The 21,413-nt window shown below is 48.4% G+C and overlaps 1 long non-coding RNA gene across 2 annotated transcripts; it reads left to right on the top strand.

Moving 5' to 3' along the window:
* Positions 1-517: 517 nt before the first annotated feature.
* Positions 518-14,811, top strand: LOC102473189 (uncharacterized). Of its 2 annotated transcripts, none has more exons than XR_333296.1 (3): positions 518-595; positions 832-1,148; positions 14,447-14,811. It is a non-coding gene; the product is annotated as an uncharacterized LOC102473189 (long non-coding RNA). The 2 variants fall into 2 exon arrangements; XR_333297.2 differs by having other exon boundaries at positions 595-676.
* Positions 14,812-21,413: the final 6,602 nt, after the last annotated feature.

Here is a 21,413-nt window from a genome sequence, read left to right as displayed (position 1 = left end):
AAAGAAAGAAAGAAAGAGAGAGAGAGAGAAGGAAAGAGAAAGAGAAAGAGAAAGAAAGAAAGGCAGTGGTAAGAACCGGGGAACGTATCAGGCTCCGGAACAGGAGTGCACAGTAGATGTGGACACGGTACTAAGAAGGCAGAGTCTTTCTGGAACCCAGAACCCTTCTTGTGTAGGCTGTGGCTGGTTTCAAAATTCCCTTTTCCCCTTTTGGGACTTGAACTAACTCAAATGTGGAAAAGCTCAGTCTTACTGAAGGCTGTTCTGTTCCGTTTCTCATGTTGCCTCTCTGGACATCATGGAAGTTAGCTCAATGGATTTGCCCAATTTAGTTCCAAAATGGTCATTTTGAGTGTGACATGTAAAGTAACCATTTTCACCATAACATGGTACAGACGCCTCTGTTTTTCACCTCCTTTCAGCATCCTGACGCCACAGCAGAGAGAAAGGTAGATGAACATTGTCCAGGAAGATGAGAAGCTTCATTGTGAGCTCAGAGACCTTGATCTCCAAGTTCCGCAATCTCTCCTCGCCTGGTTGGTTCTTAGCGCCTGTGTATTCCACCTTGAAATGCTGACTAGTGTGTTTTCAAGAGGTCAGTTCACTGACACGGTGGGGGGGGGTCTCCACTCAGTGACCATACTCGGTGGGCTACATGCATATTGAAACAGCACAGGTGACAAATATTCCACGGGAGACCAGGAAGGGATGATAGTCTAACTAAAAGAACAATTGTTATCTTGGGACTAGTTTTGTTTACTTGACAAATGCATTCAAGAGTCCTGGATAGCATTTGCAAATAAATAGTAACCAGAGCCTCTCTGACTCCAGATACCTGTTAGAATCATGGAGCCTACATGATCACCTCAGGGACCATAATCAGATGGGAAGAAAAACCAAAAAAGGACTTTGAATCAACGAAGCCCAAAGTCAAGTAGAGTTACACAGAGCAAGGAGCCCGGCAACAACCAGACTGCCTTACAATAAAGGAAAGGCCGTAAGTCGCAAAGACCGGAAGACATTACGTCCTGAGTCTCGGCTCCCCACAGTGGCTTTCTTGTCCATTTCTTTATTTTCAGCAGTTTCTCGAGAAGTCTACGGCATCCCCGGGAAGAGGCCAAGTCCTCAGCCGTGGCCACTACCACAAGGTACCTCACTGTGACGCACTGAGTGACCTGGTGCAGGCTGTTCTGGTCCCTGATGTTCGTGGCAGGTCTCTCAGAGTTGACGCTTACTTTGTCCCGGAGTCGGGAGAAACCGCGCGGTGGCTTATGAGTTACAGACATTTATAGAGTCCGGTCACTTTGAGTCCTGTAACAGCTTATAGAAAAAGAGTCAGAACATTTTGCAAAGCATATGTTAGAAATGTATTAGAGAGACTTCATTCGCTTTAGTAGCAGTCAGCTTTCACTTCTGTATCCTGTACTTTGTCCATTTCCTTAATGTTCCTCATATATGATATGAAAATGTTTATTCTTAGTGGATAGCAACCGTATGCGAAGAAAACCAGAGCACTGTGGAAACACAAAATAGAGTCGCTTATTACCAAAGACCTGTGCAGTAATATTAGTGTAGAGAAGTGTTGCATTTTATATATTTATTTATTTTAAAAGAGATTTTTGCTATCGGGTGCATGCACTCGCCAGAGAGACAGAAAGGGAGAAATGACTCCCGATAAAGGATAGCCACGGCACAATCTCTTTTCCTCCATGTTCCTCTCTGGATTTGGGGCATGTACGCACATGAGCCTGGCGTGAGTTTCAAGCCACTGAGTTTGGGACTTGAACTATGGTCGACCATGTGGGAGTCCAGTGTATCCACTTGCTGGTCCCAAGTATTACATTTTGGTATGAAGCTTTTTGTTTTGTTTTGTTTTGTTTTCAATCTGGCATCACTCCAAAAAGCTTCTGATTGTCCCTAAAGTCAAATACACTTTCAAAGGGAAAACTTTGCCATCCGTGAACATAAAGATGCCATTCATCCTGAAGTCAGTTACAGAAAAATGGGCAGAATTCTCTGGGCAGAATCAGAAGGGTGTCTTCAGAGTAGGAGTGCTACTTTCTCCGGGGAGTTTCTGAAGGAATTTCTTGTTAATTGGGGTCCTTGTGTTGTTCCTTTATTGTGAGTCAAGACAGTAAGTGGGTTTTGGTAGTTTTTTGTTTTGCTTTTTGAAGTTTTAGTCAGAGTATGTGGGTTCACTGGAGAGACAAAGAGAGGGAAAAGTGAGAAATCACCCTGGTGGGAATGGCCATGCCACAATCCCTTCTCCTCCAGTCTCTTCCTGGGATCTTGGGCATCCGCACATCAGCATCGGGTGTGACTTTCAAGTCACCGGGTCTGGACTTGAACTGTGGTTGGTCATGTGGGAGTCCAGTGCTTTACCTACCACACCATCTACTGGACCCAGGTATTTTATTTATTTATTTATTTATTTGTTTGTTTATTTTGGAGTAAAAGAAAAGGTTATTGAGAGAAAGAGTGCCCAGGGCAGGGGTGGGACAAGAGATTATGGGTGATGGTCTGCTGGATCTGCTTCAGGCTGAGAAGGGGTGTTGTCCTTCAGGGTGATGGGAAGGGGTGTGGGTCCTCGAAGGCAGGCGTGAATATCATACCCTCTGGAGGGGCAAGATGTTTTCAGCCTGTTTGCGCCAATGGTAGGAGAGGGTTTGGGAAGTGGTTTAGCAATTGTAGCAGAGGAGTCCTGTGGAACCTGGACGGAGAGTTACCCGAGGCTCAGCCGGGATGGTGGAGCTGGACCCAACGCCAGGGCCTGTTGGTCCAAAGTCTGGAGGAAGCCAAGGCTCCTTGCTGTGGTTGGGTGGGAGTTGAGTAAGCCCTCCTTGAGCCTGGGACGCTCCTTCATTTGCAGTGGCCACCACTTGGAAGGCCCTCTTCCGTTCCCAGGACTGCGGCGGCCAAACTCATTTCCTTATCTCTATTTGCCTGTTCTTACCGCAATTATTCAAGACTTTGAAGACTAGGCTTGTGAGTTCAGGTTGTGGAGTCTGAGGGCCCTTTTCTAACTTTCGTAGCTTACATCAAATATCAGGGCTGACTGGGAGGTGAAACGCATCGTGAGGACAGATCAGCCTTCTCGGAGTCCACATCTAAGCTGGTGTAGAGGCGAAGGGCCTCTCATCACAGTGGAATTTAATCATCGTAATGAACTATCACTTTTCTGGGCCACCAAGGTGTCCTCACCTGAAGGGTTATTCATCAAGACTGAAATTACTAGCTAATTCAGTGGCATTTCCAAATTCTCTTGGACATATCTTACATCTGTGAAAATAAGGTAGAGATCCAAACACAAGCAGTCTCTTTGCAAATATGCATTTACGTTTAGGTACACAGGTATGTAAGTCGTATGTATAAAAACTGAATCTGCAACTTCTCCATGTTATTGCACTCCAGCATCAGAGAAGCAATGTAAGGCAGATACTTTAATCGCCATTTTATATCCGAAAAATGTAAAAAGAGGGTCGAGTGATTTTCGAAGCATACGGAGGTGGCCATCAACAGGGCAGGATTAATCCAGGTGACTGCTCTAAGTTCTCGTCCACCTGAGAGGAGATAGCTCGGTTCCGCAGTTTCGAGAGAAGGTAAATATCGCCATGGTCAGTGTCCCGTTGGGGTGACCGAGTTAGGAACCATCCGCACACAGAGCTATGCCAGGCCTCAGCGCAGAGCTGGAAACAGCCCATCACTGGAGAGCAAGCATGTATTAGATCTGTGACCAAAGCAGCCAGCCTCATTTTCTCAGCTCTCTCATTAATAGAGATCGTATTTTTAATGAAGTCGTGCTGGGAATAGTCTATATAGTGACTGATGTGATTGCGAGGGATGTGGGGACCCTTAGCAGAGTGCCTGACATCAGTGAGTGATCAACACTTAATGCGATTACTTTTGTTATACTTGATGTCATCAATGAAAGCAAGAAAACGCCTGTGTAGACAGATGTGTCTACCCTCACAATTTCACATAGATGACATGGAGGGACGTGAACGCCAGTCCTTCACTCACGGTGAGTGGTCGCAGAGCCAAGAGGACATGGCACAGCAGTGTGTGTCACAGAATAGGCAGAACCCCGGAGAGAAAAGTGGTGCAGACCGAAAACAAAGGAGCTGGCCCCCCCAAAAAAAAGTAGAAGAAGAAGAAGAAAGAAAGAAGAAAGAGAAAAGGAAAGGAAACAAGAAAAGGCGCAGGTTAGAGGACATAGAAGGAGGTGAAATTGACATGCTGACGGATGCTCTGTGACACAAGCTGTATTTAGCCTCTCTGCCACCTCATGCCGGTTGATTAAGACTGGGAACATTTTCCCAAGTTGTGTGAGAGAAGCACAGCTGTCGTGTTCAGGAACTTGAGCAAGAAACGTATGCTTCCTGCCAAGCTTTTACTGGGTACAAGCTTAAAGCTTCACAAAACAGAATGGCTTTAAAAATGATTGGAGAGATTCATTCTCACTGACAGATGGCAAGCATCATAGATCGGTGCCGTGTGCCTCTGTGTGTGTGCACATGTGTGTATATGCGTGTGCACACCCACGTGTACTCACATGCATCAGGTGAGAAGCTGTCAGTAAAACTTGGACACTTTATTAAGAGCATTGAGATTCTGTTACCCCACTGTTTTCTCAAAAATGAACTAATTTTCTTTAATGAATAATGATCACAATACTTTTATCTATATATCTGAGCCACTGAGGAATACCAAGGATATTCCCGGTCTTGGTGTGTGTGTGTGTGTGTGTGTGTGTGTGTGTGTATCACAATAGTTTGTAGAATTTGTTTCAAAAGCTTAAAACTCCCACATACACAAACACAAAAATATACAAAAACACACCATTTTGCTATCCTGCCATTATAAACTCATAAAACAGCACACCCACTCAGCATTTCTAACAAGAAAAATGGGCCTAATATTTGGTTCACAGCGATATTAGGGAATTTTCCAGCAAAAATGAAGAGCAAAGATTATTTTTTAACCCTAGATCCTATCTAGTTTGGGATGTTTTAATCTTACCTCCCGTGTGGCAGGATTAGACCAGTTAAGGTTACCATAGCAACCATCAATCTCAGCCCTGACACACTGCCTGAAGTGCAGCCAATGGCCGATTGTATCAACGCCTCTTTGTTAGAAATTGTAGGAGCAATTGAAGGAGGTTTCATATACTTGATGTGGCTGATGTGATTAAGGGCCGTTTTAAGGGGCAGTCTGTAATTTCTTTGAAATATTAAAGCTAACGCTGAGAGCAATACGTTGGTGTTGCCAGCGTCAGTCCTCACACTTACGCCCGTGATGCCATCAGCAGAATATCACCCTTAGAACAGCTGCCCTGGTGCCCGTGGGATACCGAGTGCCAGCGACTGCACGGCCACGAGATGATGGCAATGCTGGCTCCCAGCCCCACAAAGCTGCAGAGAGGGGGCCCAGTGTCTGGTGGCTCAGGCATTTCTGCTGGGACAGTCATCTTCTTTTGCACAGAAAGTAATAAATATCACCAGTGTAGATGGAAGTAGAATGGTCACTTTGGCTTTCAGCAAAAACAACTGGGAGGAAGAGTAAAAGCCCATGCATATGGGAGAAGGGTCGGACCGTATCCCGCACACCTTGGACGAAGATACAGCAAAGGAGTCATTCTTTCTAAGGGACTTGCTATCGTTGATGGTAGGAACGTTTCTCTAGCTCAAAAGAAGAAATACAAAGACTCTAATTTTGTGATCAAAAGCGCTGGAGAACTTGGGAGCAGCCAAACCAGAGGTAGGCTGGGAATCATTCAAGCTGCAAGCCAGCCTTGGCCAAGACTGGCCCCGTTGGCTTAAGACGCTCTTTTCACCCACTATGCCCTAGCAGAGGAAAGGCAAACTACCTCTTCGTGAAAACAATGTTTTTCAGAGCCTCAACAATCTTCAACCTTCACTCCATACCCAACATCTCCAATGAAATTATAGTTCATATGAAAGCACAGTCCAGCTGCCAGGGCACAGCAGAAACAAGTGAGTCCTGCAAGGTCCAGAAGCCACGTGGCTGACCACAGCTTCAGACCCCCAGGACAGTCCAGGACAGTCCACAAACAGGTCAGACAGGCACCCAGGTGTCCAGCGACCTGAAGAGCAGGGAAAGCGGGAAAGCGATTTACATGCTGGGATCTCTCAAGGGTCCCTCTCTCTCTCTCTCTCTCTCTCTCTCTCTCTCTCTCTTCCTGTGGGAAGCTGCCCACATCAAAATGGCTGCCATGACCTTCACATAACAAAAATGGCCGGTGCGACCTTGACACGTACACCAGGAACACAGAACTTCCTGGTTCAGACAAACGAACAGGTCCTCAATTAGGTCCGCTGTAAACCCCGCCTACTTTCTCCTGCCTTGTGTATATAAGAAAGTGCTCTGGCCCTCAATAAACGAGTGAAACCTTCATACCATCAAGAGCTGTGACACTGTGTGAGCTGTGACACTTCTTTCACTCCCGTGCTGAGACGCTGCGCCAGTTCCAGACCTCCGCCCCCTCACTCGCGTTCTCTGCCCGATACGTCCCGCAGGCCGGGACATCTCCTTCTCCCTCCCTCCCTCCCTCTCTATCTCCTTCCTCTCTCTTTGTCCTTCCTCCTTCCTCTCTCTCAAGTGCATACAACTATCATTAAAAAAATTGCTAAGTATATGAATAGACAGAATCAAATAATTGATAAATAAGATAAAAGCAGATAAATCAGCCAGATACCCAAGTTAGTACACAAAAAAAGACTTTTAACTGTAAATATTCCACTAAAAAATTAGAGAAATAGTTGAATATGTCGATAAATAACATAAAGAATTTATTTAAATAGAGTATTGGAACTTAGGAAAATTTAAAACTTACTTAAAATTTAAAATAGAAAGTAAGAGTAGGTTTGTTTTGTTTTCATGGGGTAGGGAAGGGGGTGATTGCTGTGGGGAGAGAGAGGAGAGGAGAGTTTCAGGTGACATAATATTTTCACAGATGTGTCCTGGACGCCAGGGGTGGTCATGCTGTGAAGATGCACAGAGCTGCACTTTTATTTCTGCAACTATAATATAAAATACAATCTTAAAATAATCAAAAAGTAAATATAAATGATAAAATGAACTTAGAAATAAAATTACATAAACTATGTGGCATTTTCAAGAAGACGGTAGAACTGGCCACAAGGAAACTATTCATTGATTACGGGGCAGTGACTGGTGGCGTGCAGGGACTACAAGCTGCAGTATACCGGCAACTTGCAATAGCCGGTCATGTGATCAACCCACGTATCTCACAAAGTTAAACACTAAAAGCAAGATAACTTGCCAAGAAACCAGAGAAAGGACCCAGCCAGAGTGGCACAGGTGGGAGGCAGCCATTGTGTGACACAGGGGTCAGAAAGGGAAGGCCCAGAGCTGGGATTCAGACCAGTGTGAACACACCAGGCATCCTGAGATGGGGTGATGTTCCTGAGACCCTGCTGTCTGGAAGGGTGAGAGATGGAAGGCCCGGATGTGTCAAGATTAAATTAAAATTTAAAAAATCAGTAAACTTGAAAATATACCAATAGATAAAATGCAATGTGAAAAACGGGAAAAATGAATACAAGTGAATGAAGCTCTGAAAAAGAAATGAAATAACTAAATAGAGATTTTCCATGTTCATTGGTAGAAAGACAGTATTATTAAGGTATCATTTTCCAACTTGGTCTATAAATTCAATACAATCTGAATAAAAATCTTAGAAAACTATTTTATGAACATTGACAAGAAACTGATTTCAAAGTTTATATGGAGAAACAAAAGATACAATAAAAATATATGATGTTGAAAAGAAAAAACAAAGGTGAAGTCAAGCACTACCTGACTTCAAGACTTACCAAAAAGCCACAGCAGTCAAGGCAGAGTGGTGCTGACCAAGAGCAGACCAAGAGGCCAGTGAAGTAGAATGGTGTGCCCTCCGATAACCCCGCCCACACAAAGATAATCAACTGACCTGACAAAAATCCAAAGGCGATGCAAGGTGAAAAGATAGTTCTCTCAATAAAGAGTGCTGGAACCACTAACCAACTAAGACGAACTCTAGACATAGACAAAGGGAGTGGAAGACTTGCCCACTGAAACGACAAAACACCGTTGATATAATTCAAGGAAGCTCTAAATAAGTGGGAAGAAGTCTCATGTCCATAGACTAAGACATAATATTGCTAAGATCACAGTAATTCTCAAATTGATCTACAGATTCAATGTAGTCACTGTGAAATTCCAGCTGGCCTCTTTGCAGAAACTAACAAGATGATTCTAAGCTGTGTATGGAATTGTAAGGGACACAGAATATTCAAAACAACTTTGGAAATAAATAAACTGGAAGACTCATACTTCACAAGTTCAGAAATTATTATAAAGCAACAGTAATCAAACAGTGTGGCAACTACCATAGGATAGACATACAGATCTATCAAAAAGAATTGAGGGAACCAGCAGTTAGCGTAATGGCTATGTCGCTGGACTCCCACGTAGTCGACCACGGTTCGCGTCCTGGACCCGGTAGCTTAAAACTCACTCTGGGTGCGTGTGCGTGCATGCTCAAGATCTCGAGAGGAGAATAGAGGAGAAGGGATTGTGGCATGGCCATCCCCCCTTGGGAAAAACAAAGGTGAAGTCAAGCACTACCTGACTTCAAGACTTACCAAAAAGCCACAGCAGTCAAGGCAGAGTGGTGCTGACCAAGAGCAGACCAAGAGGCCAGTGAAGTAGAATGGTGTGCCCTCCGATAACCCCGCCCACACAAAGATAATCAACTGACCTGACAAAAATCCAAAGGCGATGCAAGGTGAAAAGATAGTTCTCTCAATAAAGAGTGCTGGAACCACTAACCAACTAAGACGAACTCTAGACATAGACAAAGGGAGTGGAAGACTTGCCCACTGAAACGACAAAACACCGTTGATATAATTCAAGGAAGCTCTAAATAAGTGGGAAGAAGTCTCATGTCCATAGACTAAGACATAATATTGCTAAGATCACAGTAATTCTCAAATTGATCTACAGATTCAATGTAGTCACTGTGAAATTCCAGCTGGCCTCTTTGCAGAAACTAACAAGATGATTCTAAGCTGTGTATGGAATTGTAAGGGACACAGAATATTCAAAACAACTTTGGAAATAAATAAACTGGAAGACTCATACTTCACAAGTTCAGAAATTATTATAAAGCAACAGTAATCAAACAGTGTGGCAACTACCATAGGATAGACATACAGATCTATCAAAAAGAATTGAGGGAACCAGCAGTTAGCGTAATGGCTATGTCGCTGGACTCCCACGTAGTCGACCACGGTTCGCGTCCTGGACCCGGTAGCTTAAAACTCACTCTGGGTGCGTGTGCGTGCATGCTCAAGATCTCGAGAGGAGAATAGAGGAGAAGGGATTGTGGCATGGCCATCCCCCCTTGGGGGTGATTTCTCACTTTCTGTCTCTCTGTCTCTCTCTGTCTGTCTGGTGAGCGCACACGCCCTATAGTGAAAATCTCTCAAAAAAAAAAAAAGAATAGAGAATTCAGCCATAAATCCTTGCATGTGTGGTCAATTACTTTTCCTCAATAGGAACTGAATTATTTTCAGCTAATTATTTCCAATCAGTCTGCTCAACCAGCGATGCAATGGTGAGGGACCTCTAATTCACAATATATACTGAAATTAGTTCAAGAGAGAAAAAATTACGAGTTTAATTTAAGAGTTAAAACTATAAAACTACTAGAAGAAAGCATAGGAGTAAATCTTTATATGTGGCATATCCGTGCAATTAGTTATTATTCAACAATAAAGATAAAGTACTGACACATGCTACAGTATGGGTGAACCTTAACACCCGTATTCTAATCAGAACGGGCCAGGCACGGAACACCACGTACTGTATGATTCCATCTGACATGACCCCAACAGGCAAATTTACATGTAGAAAATAGATTAGAGGTTGCCCAGACTGGGAGTGAATGGACTGTTACTGTTACCATTTTTTTTAAAAGGGGATGGAACATGCTATAATTAGATTGTAGTGACGGTTGTACAACTCCCTCAATAGGCTAACAATTATTGGCATGTACCCTTTAATGGGTGAATTATACAACACCAGAAATTATAACTCAATAAACAGCAAGAGAGAAGTCACAGTCTTTTGTAGTCTAACCTTGGGAGCTGTGTGCCTTAAATCCACCATACCTTATTAGTCAGAAGCAAGTCGCTAGGTGCTTTCGATTTTGTGTTTTTTGGTTTCTTCCACTGCATAAGACTAACAAGACCCACTTTAAAGAACTTTTATGAGAACTAGGGATGTTATATGCAAAATTTCTGCAAAGAATAAGCATGCAATTAAAAAAAGCTATTAGTATTCATAATTATAAATTCAGAAGGTATCAGAGCAAAGGGAAGAAAAAATCCAAACCAGCCTCTGAGGTGTTGCCAGATTTCAAGTCTAAGTCCTTAAAGACCTCAGGTGCTAGGAAGTGGCACAAGAGTGTAATTAATTAATTCAGGAAGACAGAGCTGGGAAGTCCCCTATCAGCTCTTTTACCATCCTAAGTGATTTACCAGCTTCTTATCCAGACGCTGGTCTGAATTTAGTTTTATAGGGACCCTCCCAAGACACTTAGCCACCTCTTACTCAAATAGCTCAACACTTCACAGTTTCGGGCGGTCCTCACCGTATCTAGGGCACTAAGGTGAAGAGCCAAGGGCTCGACGAGTTACCAAGAAAATAAAAAGGTCGCAGCAAAAGCATCCTTGTGAAGGGGATTTCTCAGACAGTGACTCACTTCTAGAGCCACTCAAGGAGAAAGGCAGCCTCAAGCAGAGGTGTGAAAGGGAGTCCACGGCGTTATCTGTTTATTCCTATTAAAATACGTGATAATTAGGATAAAGCAACTGTACCTGCGAGCTAGACCGTAATTAAGATGAGACTGAATTCAGTTTGCTCTCAATTTAACTAGGTATAAAATTAGATTATTAATGTATCGAAACATGACATAGCCAATTATCCCTGCTGCTAATTCGTGAAGTCCTGCATTAGGAGCCCTGTTCGGAAGGATTAGAGGTAAGTAAGAACATTGTTTTTAAAAATTATCTCAAACGAAGCAGGATGTCATGCAGAGAGAAGTCGAAGGTCCTCATGTGGTAGATTTGCACCCCCAGAAGGGCTGCCCAGGTGCACAAGATTAAGAGCCCCCTCTAGAATGCAGACGGGGCAGGGCTAACACGGCTAGCGTGTGCCCTTCTGGCTGCTGCGACAGCGCTCCCACTGGACGCATGGGACAACGCCTGGGAAGAAAGCCAGTGGAGATGCCGTTACACCTGCTCTTCCTCTGAGAAGCCTAGAGGAAAACACGGGGAGCCTCTGGTCACGGATCAGGGAGGAGCAGGCCTTTTCGCACACCTCGAGTGCCTGATAAACAGCGGTGAGGAGGGTGGTCAGAGCCATCAGGGAGGCACTGGTCAGCAGCCCTGGAGTTCACCATGCCGGACCTGGAGCGGGCAGTCTCACCCGCACCACCGCTTCGTCTGTGAGACAACTTTTGGGGCCTGGACATGTCCTGGTTTAAGGAGGAAACCGAGGATGACCGAGAGGGAGGACACCTCCACAGCCTCGGGCCTCCTGCCTCACCTCCCTGACGGCACGCTCCCTCGCGCGTGGTCGTCTTACTCGGTAGGTGTGTGTTATGGTGATGCGTCCATCTCCGACTCGCGGTCTGTTTTGTTCTGCTCGGTTTTACTTCTCCGCACCCACGAAGGCTGTGACCAGGGCTACTTATCTCCAAGTTCTTGGAGAGCACAGACTGGGTGTAAGGACACTGGTCACCTCTGTGGCACACATTAAGAAACAACTAAAACATGCTTTCCCACCGTGAGGACACGCCGTTATTCCACCTGATACTCACCTCCATCCTTGGAGACGACAGGGACAAGGGCCTGCCTTGCTCCAAGTGACGAGGACTGCCTGTCTCTTTGCATACTATTGCCCTGAGCTAGTCCGAGAGCTAGGCGTGTGATAGACAAACAGGCCTCCCAGACTGGGGAGCTGCCCCCAGAAGGCTACCCAAGGCAACACTGCACGCCAGATCTAGGACTGGGCTCATCACGTCCACAGCCTCCCTTGCATTGCCTAATCCAGCCAAGCCTTGGTGTCACCCTTGTAAAACAAAGTCCAATGGCTGATGTGATGGCTTGTTCTCCCGCCTCAGGCAGTACCTGCCAATTTCGCCCTCACTGACAAGCCCTCTTCATCTGGAACTGGAGGTCTCACTGGGCCTCGGCCACATTCTCCATGTCGTCTGAGTTTAGGCTAAGCCATTTGCAGTAGAAAGGTGATGGGGCATTTCCCTCCACGCAGGCTCCAAAGCTCTGAATTAGGCATGTCTGCTTTTCTTGAAGACCATCAGGAGGCCCAGGCATCTTTCCACAGGGGCTGACAGAGGCAGAGGGCTAGCTCATGCTCTCTCTCTCCTTGAGCATGCAGCATTTTCATTCCTTCCACTGGTTCCCACTGTGGGCGGGAGAAAGCTCTGGGTAGTGGCCTTGTCTTGGCTGCTCATACGAAAGGGCATTTCTTTCATGTCTCCAGCTCTCCCTGCAAACCGCCTAGCTCCATCCCTCCAGACTCTTCCCCGAAGTGGGGACACACACTGCACTCCATGCTCCCATCTGCCTGCCTCCCATATCCTGCCTTGAATCTGCAGGACTTCGATCGATGTGACTTCTGTGCTGTAGCCCTACCTAAAGACCTGGGCCTCACCCTGCTGTCTCAGGGTCCCAGTGCAGGAAGACTGCAGGGAAACGTGGCGCTGACTGGGAGGTGGAGAGCCAGGAAATTGGTACAAATCGAGTATCTTCAAACTGTTCTCTGGGATAAGTAATAAGTATATATGTGTACAGGGAACTCAAGCAGCTCACCCAAAAAATAAAAATTGTCAACCCAATTAGAAGATAGGCAAACAAGCTGAACAGACAGCTTTCTAAGGAAGACATGCAAACAACATGAAAAAAGGCTCAACCTCACTTATCCTAAGGGACATGCGAATCAAAACCACAATGAGATACCACCTAACTCCAGGCAGAGTGGCTCAGGTTAAAAACATAAAGACTGGTAAGTGCTGGCAAGGTGTGGTGAGAGAAACTCTCCTACACTGTTGACAGGAATGTAAATTAGTACAGCCTCAAGGAGAACAAGGTCTACCGTGTGACCCAGCAAGTCCACTTCACGGTACCTACCCAAAGGATAGGAATACACTCGGTTGGAAAAACACTTGCACATCCGCGTCTACTGCAGCATTATTCACAACTGCTAAGACATGGAACCAACCCAAATGTCCAAGAACAGACGGACAGATTGAAAAAGTGTGTCACATACACTGCGGAATACTACTCAGATATAAAAAACAATAAGCTCTGGCACCTGATAGACAGTGGACACGTATGGAAGATTTACTGCTGAGCAAAGCAAGCTAGGCTATGAAAGAGAGGCATTGCATGTCCCCGTAACATATACTGAATGTCTGCACTCTGACAGAGACTCACAGGTTGGAAGATACAACAGCATGGAGAACAATTGTGGATACTAGACACAATATGAAAGAGGATGAGAAAGAGAGAGGGTGAGAGGAAGGAAATCAAGGGGAAAAAGAAAGAAGCAAAGCATTCAAGGGACACAAAGCTGGAAAATTATCTGTTAATGATAATGTGTACGGTACTATCTTTAACTGGACTAATACATAGTGTACTCATACTGGAGAAATTCATTTTTCATATTGTAATAACATATTATGATTGAATGTATAAAATAATAACAATGATAATAAAAAGTATTCTTGGTGCAGCTGTAAAATGTGATGCTCTGAGAGGCAAGTCCATATGGGAAACTTCCTGGTTCAAGTTCAAAGACCTACCTGAGTACCCCTGGGTGGGGTGCTCCCCAATCCAGAGCTGCTGGAAACAAGGGGGGGGGGCACAGTGCCAGGGCCCCACTGGGGGCATGGTCTCTGCCTGCCTCTCTTTATAACTCTATCTGCTCGTGGAAGAAAAGAAATACATCAACTAGAAAAATACTCTCCTTACACATTTTCTCACTTAGTGATCATAGTAACCCAAGAAGAAAAGTGCTATTATTCTTTGTTCACAAAGAACTTGAGACTCTGGGAGCCCACATCTCCGATCTCGGCCACACAGTGACCTCTGTTTGCCGTACTCTAAGGCATGGCTTCTTCCACCCCTCACAGGACTGGAGATACTCAGAGAGGGGAGACAACCCCCAACACACACCTCTTGGTGGCAGTTAATTTAACCCCTGGTTAGGTACTCGACCGCGGTGACCTCTGAGGTCTTTCTTGGGCTGAAACTCAAAAATTCAGTATTTCCTCTTTGTCTGATATGTGGTTTTGCAGATTCCGGTAAGTCTTCTTTTTCCATTTTCTTCTTTTCAGAGCATCTGAAAATCCCCAGACGAGTGAACTGCATCCCTTTAACAGCCTTTGAAAGCCCTACGACGGCCTCCCGGCAGCCACAAGCAGTCCCGTGAGCAGCTCTCCTCCACGGCTCGCTCGGTGCAGGGCTGGGGAAGAAATACATAATTTATGCAGGCAATTACACATCAATTGGTTATTAAAAGTGCCCTCGATGAGATGCGCTGTGTTGAGGATGCGAGATAAATCTGGTTCCCCAGGTAACCAGCGCGCGCCCCAGACAGAAGGCGCAGGCTCCAATCTGATCTGCTCACGTTCTCTTGACCCAGCCACTCCACCTGCAGCGTGGCCCTGCCTGGCGTGGGTGGGCAAGCAGAGCCACCAGGACCCGCAGTGAACACCAGCTCGGTTCTTTCCTTGGGGCTCTTTCCTCCTGGAAAAATCATTATTTTCCTAATTAATTAAACATTCACCCAAGAATCCATTCATTGGACAGTCGCTCCATTTCCACAGTAAGTGTGGCTATGGACTACTCGGCTAGACGCTGGAGGAGACAGGGGTGGCCCCTGCCCTGGAAGCACTATTTAGTGAGGGCAGACAGGGGGAACAAGTCAGCGCAAATATTTTGAGAAGTGCAGAAACAGAGAAGAATACGGCCACACACTGTTCAACCACAGTCTGGTCCACGATGCTCCCACAAGGTGAGAACGAGGGTGACAACTCCTATGGCCCAGTGGCCCGTGGCTGTCGTGGGTCTTAGCACAAGGTGGTACTGATGTGTCCGTGGTGAGACGTGTGACACTCTGTTGTGTGGCCAGCCATGTAACAGAGCACACATATCATCACGTGCAGTATTTCTTGATTGTGGCAATAAACTATCGCACGAGTTCTGTATTAGCGTCATTTTAGAATGTACTTACATATCAAAGAAAAAGACTTCCTGTGAACCCGTGTGCAGGCTATACGGCAGTGGCCTCATGCCTCTCATGTCTGCTATGCCTCGTTATTTATTTTTACTATTGTTATTTATTTGAGAGATTTTTGCTATAAGGCGCATGCACTCGCTAGAGAAAGAGACAGAAAGTGTGAGAAGTCACCCCCCGGGGGCATGGCCATGCCGCACTCTCTTCTCCTCCATTCTCCTCTAGGGATTTTAGGCACACACGCACATGCGCCCGGCATGAGTTTTAAGCCACCGGGTCCAGGACTCGAACAATGGTTGACTGTATAGGAGTCCAGTGCCATACCCATTCCTCTGTCTGCTGGTCCTCCACTACTATATTTTTAGGCAGGGTCTCACCGTGTTGCTGTCCTCCGGCCTCAACCTCCCATGCAGCTGGGATTACTGGTGCACAGCAGCACGCCCAGCCTTTATGCTGACCAGGAAATGAAGCCAGGCCCCCCACATGGTCCCCTGCAGAGCAGTGTCCCCGAAGCACATGCCTGCCACCGCGCTCTCCGGCCCCCACCCTCGAGCACATCATTTTCTCTGTGCACAACCTAATCGCAAGTTGCTGTGTTTATCCTGACCGTCCAGAGGCGGGAGAGCGTGATCCTGAGGGTCCTGGCCTGGCAAGGTTCGGCCGAAGTGTGCGTGTCCTACTTTCTGATGAGAGGTTAAAGCAGATAAAGACTGAAAAACAGAAAAACGTTTACAGGATAAACGTTTTTGATATGAAGAACAAAAGCACACTTGTCCAGCTGAGCGATGTGTTTGTGTTTCAAGCTAAGATTTACCAGAGTCAAAAAGTTTTAAAAATTAGGTTAACAAAGTAAAGAGTCTATAAGCTGAGCCCAGTTCACTGAGGAAACTTGCTTCTTACCACTTTGGCTTGGCCCAAGTGTCGGCGCTTACAGAGTTCTCAGCAGGGCACAGGGACGCTGGGCCCTGGCCGCCCGTATGCACCCAGTGCAGCCTCCAGGCCTGCGCTCCCCTCCCGTAGGCGCCCTGCACGAGGGCCCCTTTCTTATCTTTCAGGCTGCACCTCTGCTGCCCCCTCCTGCGTTTAGACGCACAGATTGGGTACCGTTCTGTGCTAGTGCAGTGCCGTGCGGGACAGGATGCATGCGAAGAGCAGTCGGCCGGGTGTGCGCACGGCGACACCGCCTCTGTAAGAGCACTGAGGACGCGCTTCTCACAGGGGCTCCATCCTTAAGCCGCAGATGCCTGTATAGATGCTCCCGCAGAGGGAGGTGTTTGTTCCCCTCCGTGCAGCGGGGAAAGGCATCCGGTCGGAGACCAGAGAGGAGCAGAGCCCGTGAAAAGAAGTGCGAGTCCATCAGGCAGCATGAAGGTGTCTAGAAAGAGGAGACAGGCTGTGCACGGCATGGAGCTTCCTCTGGGTGAGGACGTGCTGCTAATCTGCAGGGGCGACCGGGCATGGAGCTTCCTCTGGGTGAGGACGTGCTGCGAATCTGCAGGGGCGACCGGGCATGGAGCTTCCTCTGGGTGAGGACGTGCTGTTAATCTGCAGGGGCGACCGGGCATGGAGCTTCCTCTGGGTGAGGACGTGCTGCTAATCTGCAGGGGCGACCGGGCATGGAGCTTCCTCTGGGTGAGGACGTGCTGCTAATCTGCAGGGGCGACCGGGCATGGAGCTTCCTCTGGGTGAGGACGTGCTGCTAATCTGCAGGGGCGACCGGGCATGGAGCTTCCTCTGGGTGAGGACGTGCTGTTAATCTGCAGGGGCGACCGGAGAGGGCTCTGGTGTGCTGGCAGCGGAGAACCACTGAGGGCCAGCTGTTAACTCATCCTGACGGCTGCACTGCACCTGCAGGAGCTCAGCTGTTGCTCCGTTCTGCTCAACCATAGAAGTCCGGGGTTTCAGCAGACTCGCGCTGTACCTATGAATCTGCATTTTAATAGCGCTCTGAGTGATTTTTTGAAAGGGTAACTCAGACAACAACTGAGAAAAACTGGGTTAGTATTCAGGCTGCTGTCTTCTTGTGTTTTTTTTAATGCTTGGACTGGAACCTTGAGGCCTCCTTTAGTCATCAACTCTAAAACAATTTGCTTAATGTCATATAGTCAATTGTATCCCCAGAAGAGCCCGTGCTTCTCCAGTTGTGTCTAGAACTTGGGAAGACGCCCAGATCGCTGACAGGCCTTTGGCACCAGCTTCCAATAAGCTCCCTTCAAAACATGGCAGCAGTACATCCAGAGACCCAGGCTTCCCAGGGCTGCAGAGAGCAGGCTCCTCGGCATGGCGCGTGCCCCAGACAGGTGTCCTCCTGCCAGGTTTACAGTCACCCGAATTCCCGTGAAGGAGGCCAGATACGAGGCTACTGAACTGGGTGCACTGGGATTGAGGAGGGCGTACAAAGTTTAACCAAAGGGTGGGGAGGCTTCATTAAAGTATGAACAAATTATATTGATTATCCGCTACATGGAATACTTACGGAAATATAGGCAGCTTATATAACCCCCTGGAAGCAGATGGACCATATACACACGGATAAGCACAGTTTTTCAGCAATCAACAGCAGTTGAAATACTTTTTAATTATTTTATCTAACTTTATTCATTTATTTTTAATTTGACCAGAGAGGGATAGAGTGAGAGAGAGAGAGAGGGTGAGAAAGCAAGCTACCAGGTCCGGGACTCGAACTGCAGCTGGCCGTGTGAGAGCCCAGTGCCCCTAACCACCACACCACCTGCTGGCCCCCATCAGTTGATATTTTTGGTTGCCTCTAGTAAGATAGGTAAATGGCCAGCAAGCAACTTTGGGTGGTGATAGAGTTTAAATGCTCAGGAGTAAGAAACTGTCAAGAACTCACCAAAGAAATAATGCTCCCCCAGGAGCTCTTCCTAGGGAGACCGGTCGCCACGCGGCTAGTTTCCCCTCCGCCCCAGCCCATCAGAGGAAGCGGTGAGGAGCGACATGGCCCTTACCGAATGGCTGTTTCTGACGAGCCACAGGCCAGAGGTCCGTCATGCGATACTTCACTGTACTCTCGAGGACCCAGAGGCTGGTCCTATCACCACGCTGGAGAGACAGGAACTGAGTTTCAGAGCGCTCGACCTGGGCTGTCCGGGAAGCAGCTGGGGTGGCCTGACCTGCGTCATTCGGCCTTTCTGCCATCACCTTTGGGAGGTTTCTACGGCAGCTTCCGCGGACAGTGGCAGTGAACTCAGTCTCGGGAGGTAGGAGGGCTTCGAGAATCCCTGAAGACCTGTCTGTCTGCTCAGTGATGATGGCAAGGTGTGAACGACATAGGAATTCTGTAAGAAGGACCGACTTGAGCTGAATCTTTCAATACTCATTGTCCTGTACAGAAATACTGCACCGTGCCAGCGTCTTCGGTCGTAACAGCGAACAAATACTTAAAAATACTTCTAAACCCTCTATTCTCATGGAGTTTTCATTCTGGAGGGGGCAGGCCGACACATAAACACAGAAATACTCTAATATGTTCAGCGATCAAAGGTCTGCGGGGAAGGAACAGTGACGCCAAGCTCATCACATCCGATCGCCTTCAGCAGAGATGCCACGGTAGGTCAATTTAATTCCAAGAAAAAGGAAAGACACAGACACTTTAATTAGTCTGTCACAATCGTCCCTAAACAAACAGATCTTTTTCACATTGGAAATAGTAAAAATAGCTCATGGACCACCTGCCTCTTCACCTCGTGAACCTCGGGGTTAGGGGTACCTGTCGGTCTCCTCCCATGCCAGCAGTCCCAGGGCCAGGTGGGCAGTAGTGGCACAAGTGGCCCCTCCTGGGTAACGTCTTGGGCTTGCTGTCCGGCCTCCCTCAGGAAATCATGCATGTGCGTGCACGTCCGTGCTCCGGGCGGGCTGAGATAGGGCGTGGGCCCCGGTGCTGCTGACCAGCCAGGTCCCGAGGCTGCTTCTCGCGGGCAGTGACGGCAGAGGCCGAGGACGAGGCTGGAGCCTGGAGAGCAAGGGGCCTCTTTACATAACTGGCCAAAGGGAGACAGCCGGCACGGTGTCTCGGAAAGCACAGCGCGGCTCTCCATGTTTGCAGGGACAAGACGAGCAGGTGCACTTCGCCCTCGCTGCCATCCCTCAGTCGACTTGTCCCCCAGCGACTCCGTGACCCCTGCTTCCCTTCAGTTACCCACCCCCGAGTTCTTGCCTGACTTCTCCTCAGTCAGACCTCCCTGGTTTGAGGGCTTCCTAAATTTCAGAATGGTGCAGTCCTGCTGGCCTGCTCCAGTGGCAGGAAGACCCTCGGGGCTGCCCGTCTCTCTCTCTTTTCTTCTATCATGGGAGAAATAAATAAATAGACTTAAAAAGAGAGTTTACAAATAAAAACTGAATAAAACCATGGAGGACCACCTTCCCCCACGAGCACACACACACAACAGGGACACGTAAAAACCCGAGCGTGGACGGGGCTGTGCTGAATGCCCAGGGCAAGTGCACTCCTTCAGTGAAATGCCGTCTCCTCTCGGTCACGCTGAAGTGGGAGTGACATCTTGCCCCGTGGCAAAGAAGGAAGGAGGTCACTGTGTAAGACGGCGCCGACAGGGCAGGCTCACCGAGGAAGCGGGTGTGCTTTCCAGAATGTTCCTTTTTCAGAAGCAGTTGCCCTATTCATGTCCAGAAGTATACACTGCCCAGCCCTGAAGAGGCAGTTCATGTGTCAGAAGGTACCACCCGAATTTAGGGGGTGGCCCGCAGGTCCCAGCAGCGCCTTGGGGGGTCCGTGTGAAGAGGCTTTGTGGAAGCACCGGGGTTCGGAGGGAGGGTCAAGAACGAGAGGGGACTGAGGGGCTCTCTGGAGGGGGCGCAGCCCCACCGGGGCCAGGAGGAAGTCGGGCAGCGTCGTCTCAGGTCCTGGGAGTTTGCTCCTCCCCTAGCGGGCCTGGAGGACGCTGAGCCCCAGGCCCTGGCAGCTGGTCTGTCTCTGGGGCATTTCTTTACGGAGACATGGGGCACACAGAATGAGGGCTCAGAAAAGCACGCTCCGCATGAGAGGCAGAAATGGCAGACTTCTTCCCCGACAGTCTCCTGTGACTGCGGAGGAGCCCGGTTAGTGGGAGCGGGCGAATCAGAATAATTCCGTCTTCCCCGCGCGTCCCCACGGCCGTCCTCCCACGGCTGTTCATCACCGGCTGCTTTCGAAGAGCGGGCTCCTCTCCAGCTCCGATCCCTTTCATCCCTCCCCGTGAGGCCAGGTCTGCTAACCGCTCTGGGGGGTGGCAGACACGCCACGGGCGCCGTGACACAAGCGCCAGCCACTGCAGGGACCGCGGGCTCTGGAGCTGGGCCACGCCCGTCCCACCAATGCCTTTCCACCCGGCCAGCGTGAACGGGCTGAGCACAGCCATCGGTTCTAGACAGAGAGAAAGCCCGCACCTGGACTCCTCGCCTTTTCCTCTTCTGAGCTCCACGGCTTTCGAGAGTTTTTGAAAGATCTTTTTAAAGAAAGTTGTGATGTTCTCTCTCACAACCTCTTTTTTAAAAAATACATCATCATTTTTTTCTATAAGCAAGAAAGACAGAGTGAGGGAGAGAGACAGACAGACAGACAGGACCCCCAACAGGGCCCCGACCCTGCTGCACGCCCTCAGCCTCAGCCAGCCTGATCCCAGCCACTCCTGTGCCAGGCCCTCGTGGGGAGGTCTCCAACTTGAACCAGGGACCCTCCCATGTGGTCAGCCTTCCAGGGCATCACTTAGCGGCTTCGCCTCTGTCTAGCCCCTCACGATCCTCTCCATAGACCCACCTGCCCACCCTGCTGGGCCCTCCCTGCCCTGCTGGGCTCTCCCTGCCCTGCTGGGCCCTCCCTGTCCTCCTGGGACCCTCCCTGTCCTGCTGGGCCCTCCCTGCCCTGCTGGGCCCTCCCTGTCCTCATGGGACCCTCCCTGCCCTGCTGGGACCCTCCCTGTCCTGCTGGGCGCCCCCTGGCCTACTGGGCCCTCCTTGTCCTGCTGGGCCCTCCCTATCCTGCTGGGACCCTCCCTGTCCTCTTGGGACCCTCCCTGTCCTGCTGGGCCCTCCCTGCCCTGCTGTGCCCT

The sequence above is a fragment of the Tupaia chinensis genome, unplaced genomic scaffold (assembly GCF_000334495.1).
Source record: "Tupaia chinensis unplaced genomic scaffold, TupChi_1.0 Scaffold000037_4, whole genome shotgun sequence".
Classification (NCBI taxonomy): domain Eukaryota; kingdom Metazoa; phylum Chordata; class Mammalia; order Scandentia; family Tupaiidae; genus Tupaia; species Tupaia belangeri.
Note: the sequence above shows the minus strand (reverse complement) of the source record. Positions and strands in the feature narration are given on the sequence as shown.